Below are 6,000 nucleotides of genomic sequence, written 5' to 3'. Positions count from 1 at the left end.
GTAAATAAAAAGGGTTTGGCCAGGACCAACTAACCTTGCTTCTTGCTTTCTAAGGAAGCCTGGGTCAGAACACTGCCCAAGTGAGACCTACTAGTAGATCCATCACTTGACACCATGAATCAGATTTTATTAAGGTAGACGTTCTTTCTATAAGAGTTTGTAACTCTCTTCAAAGAACCGTGAATCTGTGAAATGGAGATGTATATGGTCAATGCTCCTCAGAATCATTGGATGTCCTTCAGAGTTGAAGGACAGTAGCAATTCCTGCATGAGGAGGACAACTGATTGATTTTGATAGCAGAGATGCTGCTATCATTTTTGAAGGCTTCGTTCTAGGTTGCAACTGTCAGATGATTAGGTGAGTCTGTGTTCTTGTTGGTTTGCCATGGCTTCATCCTGAAATAGAAATAAAATGATTTTGAAAGATCCCAGATGGGGAAAAAAAAGACAGTGTTAGATTGAAGGCAGTAACTGAAGAAGTAACTAAATATAAAGAGAGAGACATTCGCTCTCTTCAACCTGTAGCTGAGGTTGAAAAACAATTAATTTATTCATAAACTCAGGCCATTCCCTTAAACTGATTTGTTTATAGGGACCAAAAAAACCCAGACAGCAAAACAGTAGTGGTTTCTGGATCCCGATGCAACTTGTACGGTGTCCTCCACATGAATGCGTGCAGGGTACAAATGCATCTTACTGTCCAGCGACGCCTCAGTGAGCCTCCAGCTGCTTGGCAGAGCGTTGCCCAGGTGCTGTATGCACCATGCATTTCTGCGGAAGCGCAAAAAAGTTTAAAGATAGATAGGGGGCGCGGGCGGGCGGGAATGGTATCCGGTGCTCCGGGCAGGCTCCAGTACGCCCGTACTGGGGCGTACCGCCTGCAAGCCACCACTGCAGCAAAAGTATCTTTCTCCACATTTTATTTTTTTGTTGAATAGTGAAGGTTTTCTAAGGACTCTTTGGATTCAACAGAGGAAGTGATTTAAGGAAAAAACCATTCTTCAATTCAAAATTAAAATATTCCTGGACAAAGAAATCTAATTCATGATAGACCTTTTGGAAAAGGATGAGATACCGTATCAGAAGATCTTAGCTTTGAAATAGAATTTGGATGCAAAAAACACTCATTTGTAAAAATCTCCAGATTTCCCATCATGACTAAGGTAAAGTAAAGTCTCCCCTGTATTTGTGTGCTAATCGTTCCCAACTCTAGGGGGCGGCGCTCATCTCTGTTACAAAGCCGAAGAGCCAGTGCTGTCCGAAGACGTCTCTTTGGTCATGTGGCCGGCATGAGTAAATGCTAAGAAATGGAGATGAGCACACAAGTCAGACATGACTGACAGGGAAATTTTTTTACCTTTTTAATAAGATAAATACATCTTCAGTTGAGCACATTCTGATTGTATTTAAGCAAGGTATGAGTGAAGTTCTTAAAATGCCTCAGCCTGGTAATCTATCAATTGTTTTCATGTTGAATTGTGCAACATTCCTCTTCATGAATTTCTTCCAGCTATAAAACAATAATCCAAGAGTTATTAAAGCTCTTTTCTATACCCATCTCTGCCAATTTGGCAGGCAGCTTTCACAAGGATGCCTTTGAACAAATTTAGCCTTCATAAAAACCTGCTAGACTGCATTGCCACAAATCTTTTTTTTTTAATGTTGTCCTTTTACATTAATGTCGGTTTCTGCTTTGACAGATACAAGATGAAAAGAGCACAAATAAAGACACGAATGCAAAATTTTAACTCGACTCACACACCAACTTCTATGTATTTTTTTTTTAAATACATCCCTCTGGGATAGATGTGTATTTTGGAGATCAGTAGCTGGATTTCCAAGTAAATATGGAAAGATTGTCAGCTGAAACTTGACAAAAAAAACCCTCTAAATAAATATGATAAATTATGTAGATCCATTACAATATTTAGTTTTTTTTAAAAAAAACCATGAGTTAAAGCTCTCTTTTTTCTGTTCTTTTCATTAATCAACCAATTACTTTTCCTGGATGGGATTGCAAGGTTTTTTAGATACACTTGGAGGATGCTATATATGTCATACTTCTTATAGCTTAACCATCTCTGTCTTAGCTTTGTCTTAATCACTAAAGTATACAATTTAGCTGCCAGTCTAGTCAGTTGAAAAGCGGTGGCTCAGTGGCTAAGACGCCAAGCTTGTCAATCAGAAAGGTTGGCAGTTCGAATCACTAGCGCCGTGTAACGGAGTGAGCTCCTGTTACTTGTCCCAGATTCTGCCAATCTAGCAGTTTGAAAGCACGTAACAAATGCAAGTAGAAAAATAGGAATCACCTTTGGTGGGAAGGGAACAGCGTTCCGTGCGCTTTTGGCGTTTAATCATGCCAGCCACATGACCACGGAGACGTCTCCGGACAGCGCTGGCTCTTTGGCTTTGAAACAAAGATGAGCACCGCCCCCTAGAGTTGGGAATGACTAGCACATATGTGCGAGGGGAATCTTTAACATTACCTTTTACTGTATATGTCATACTGTTTATATCTTAACCATCTCGGTCCCAGCTTTGCCTTAACCAGTAAAATATACAATTTAGATGCCAATCTAGTCAGTTGATAGGGAGATTAAGAGTAAGAATTACTGCAAGTGACTCCTACTGATTTTAGTCTACTGGTGGAGGACTTCTTTAAAAATCCAATGTGTGGTAGAAACCCTTTTACATGGAGGGAGAAAAGAGAAATGGACAGGTAGTAGCATGTTTTGACAGTTAAAGGCCAAATGCACCAAAGAACAGGGGGGCTGATTTATTTATTCACATTTCCCCCTGTAAGTTCTCAGAGACAGGGTTTTAAAGCAAATACGGTCTCTTTTGGAGGCCTAATCAATCCAAATTATTAAATCAAATGATAATGTCCAACTAAAGAGATAACCCACATTGGCATTTTTTTGGGGTCTTTAGATCTTTCAAGTCCAAGATACCAGCCTCAGCTGAGGAATTTTAGGCAGCCCTTTCTCCTCGTAAGAGCAATGGTGATCTTGGTCTCCCACCTGGCATTCTTGTCTGAGGGAAAAGCTCAGTTTTCATCAAGAAAACAGATACAGTAGAAGACATAACCAAATAACTGGAAATCTTCTAGTCCAACCCCCTGCTCAGGCAGGAAACCTTATGCCATTTCAGACAAGTGGATGTCCAATCTCTTCTTGAAAACCTCCAATAATGGAGCATCCGCAATTTCTTGTGGCAAGCTGTTCCACTGGTTCATTGCCCTTACTGGCAGGAAATTTCTCCTTAGTTCTAGGTTGCCTCTTTCTTTGATCAGTTTCCATTCATTGCTTCTTGTCCTGCCTTCTAGTGCTTCTCTTGGCAGCCTCTTATGTGTTGGAAAACTGCTATCGTGTCATCCCTAATCCTTCTTCTCATTCAACTACCGTAGACATACCCAATTCATGCAACTGATCTTCATAGGTTTTAGCCTCTAATCTGCTAATCAACTTTGTTGAAAATCCATTGTAGACTTCTTGATTCTTTCCACCTTCCTAGGTGGAAAACGCCATTTCCCCCCCAATTGTCCTAAGAGACATGGTCTTAAGCATTAACCAGTCAAACTTGGAGGATGAAAGAGAATTTGAGAATTATATAGGTTAGAATGTACCAAAAGTGGCCAACCAGTAGATTAACCAAACAAGGACCTTTCTGTATCTTTCTGTCATATCTTATTATAAGAACATCCTTCCAGAAAATTAAAAAAGGGAAGGAAGGGAGAAATATTCAGTCGTCTGCATTAAATCTTTGAAGGATCTCAAGTGAATGAAAGTGTTCTTTCTTGGTAAAAGATATTTCAATATCTTTTTGTACACACCCACATACAAAGACAGGCCATTTATTCATCTTAATAGAAGATCAGAATAGAAGAAACTTATTTCCCCTGCTTATAATTTTGGATGGCCAGATGTCTATTAATGTGAAAACAAAATTGCAGGCTTCAAAAATAAGGCAATGATTGGTTGTTGAGTCTTTCACCTTTCTTGGTATGCCGAGAAAGATGGGCACATAAATTAAACATGGTCCAACAAACACCTGCAAGCTGGCAGAATATTGATAGCAAGAGATTCTGTAAAACAAAACAAAATAACCAGAGTATACAGTACAATCCATTGTCTATGAATTGACTTCCAATTTGATACCGTAGATGAAAAATAAGAAATATTGTCTTGGCTGCTATCCATTTTTCTTCGCCCCTAAAACAAAAACAGAAAAAGTTTCCAACTTTCTTCTTGGGCCCAAGAAGTGTGAATTCCCATTTACAGAACCAACATAGCATAGTAGAGATGATTTATGGGACCTGGCAAAAATCAACAAACTTTAGGCCTGCAATTTACTATCCCTGGGTCTAATCCAGAGCTGTTGGTCCAGAAGTCATTCCTAGAACATTAAAGATAAAGGTTCCCCTCACACATGTGTGCTAGTCATCTCTGACTCTAGGGGGCAGTGCTCATCTCCGTTTCAAAGCCAAAGAGCCAGCGCTGTCCGAAGATGTCTCCATATGGCCAGCATGACTAAACACCAAAGGCACATGGAACGCTGTTACCTTACCACCAAAGGTGGTTCCTATCTTTCTACTTGCATTTTTACGTGCTTTTGAACTGCTAGGTTGGCAGAAGCCTGGACAAGTAATGGGAGCTCACTCCATTATGCTGCACTAGGGATTCGAACGCCGAACTGCTGACCTTTCTGATCAAGATGTCTTAGCCACTGAGCCACTGAGTCCCTTCCTAGAACATTATGTGGTTGATACTCTTTTCTAGGTAGTCCCATAAGAAATCCCATGTAAAATAAACGAAGAAGGTGCAACATTAGAACATCCTTTTAGTGACTTCAGTTTTTTTTATCACTTTGTTCTCACAGCAAGAAGTACCTGGTGTGCTTAAAGCATAAGTGACAGAAATTGTGAAGCTCTTTTCCCTTTGTTCACTAGAGAACAGCCAAGTGGGCTGACCCTTTGTTCTCCTTGTCACCGAAGTTCTCTGCGGAAGAGAGACGTATTCAAATCTTAGAACTTCAGCCCTAAAAAACCTTGTGCTGCCTTTTTGTCAGTGCTGTAAAAAAAAAGAGAGATGGAGATGAGAACAGTCATAAAATGAATAGGTGACTTGAGATGACTATTCATCTGATTATTTCCTCTAAAACAACCACATCTCCACCACATCCAGAATAAAGTCTGCTGACCGGTACCTATTTTTGAAAAGAAAGAAACTTTTTAGGAAAACAGAAGAAAGATTTTAGCTTGGTGTTCATGTAGAAACCTTATCTAGCTCAGGAACATAGAATAACAGAGTTGGAAGGGACCTTGGAGGTCTTCTTGTCCAAACTCCTGCTTAGGCAGGAAACTCTGCACCACTTCAGACAAATGGTTATCCAACATCTTCTTAAAAACTTCCAGTGTTGGAACATTCACAAATTCTGGAGGCAAGTTTTTTCCACTGATTAATTGTTCTAACTGTCAGGAAATTTCTCCTTAAGTTCTAAGTTGCTTCTGTCCTTGATTAGAATTTAGAATAACAGAGTTGGAAGTGACCTTGGGGGTTTTCTTGTCCAACCTCCTTCTTAGGCAGGAAGCCCTACACCACTTCAGACAAATGGTTATCCAACATCTTCTTAAAAACTTTCAGTGTTGGAGCATTCACACCTTCTGGATGCAAGTTGTTCCACCGATGAATTGTCCTAACTGCCAGGAAAGTTCTCCTTAGTTCTAAGTTGCTTCTCTCCTTGATTAGTTCCCACCCATTGCTTCTTGTTCTGCCTTCAGGTGCCTTGGAGAATAGTTTGACTCCCTCTTCTTTGTGGCATCCCCTGAGATATTGGAAGACTGCTATCATGTCTCCCCTAGTCCTTATTTTCATTAAACTAGACATACCCAGTTCCTGCAACCGTTCTTCCTATGTTTTAGCCTCCTGTCCCCTAATCATCTTGGTTGCTCTTCTCTGCACTCTTTCTATATGTGTAAAGTAATTCTGAATACCCTTTGGA

At 40.1% G+C, this 6,000-nt stretch overlaps 1 long non-coding RNA gene across 1 annotated transcript in view; it reads right to left on the bottom strand.

Moving 5' to 3' along the window:
* Positions 1–233: 233 nt before the first annotated feature.
* LOC309398209 overlaps positions 234–6,000 on the bottom strand; it is a 49,628-nt gene continuing 43,861 nt past the window's right edge. Inside the window, exons 2-4 of the long non-coding RNA XR_014176370.1 lie at positions 4,889–5,069; positions 1,358–1,510; positions 234–396 (exon numbers count right to left, since the gene is read on the bottom strand). This is a non-coding gene — a long non-coding RNA (uncharacterized lncRNA). The remainder of the gene's footprint in view (positions 397–1,357; positions 1,511–4,888; positions 5,070–6,000) is intronic.

Source organism: Natrix helvetica (genome assembly GCF_964273705.1).
Source record: "Natrix helvetica genome assembly, chromosome: 12".
Taxonomy (NCBI): domain Eukaryota; kingdom Metazoa; phylum Chordata; class Lepidosauria; order Squamata; family Natricidae; genus Natrix; species Natrix helvetica.
The sequence above is the reverse complement of the archived record's forward strand: the minus strand, read 5'-3'. Positions and strand labels throughout refer to the sequence as shown.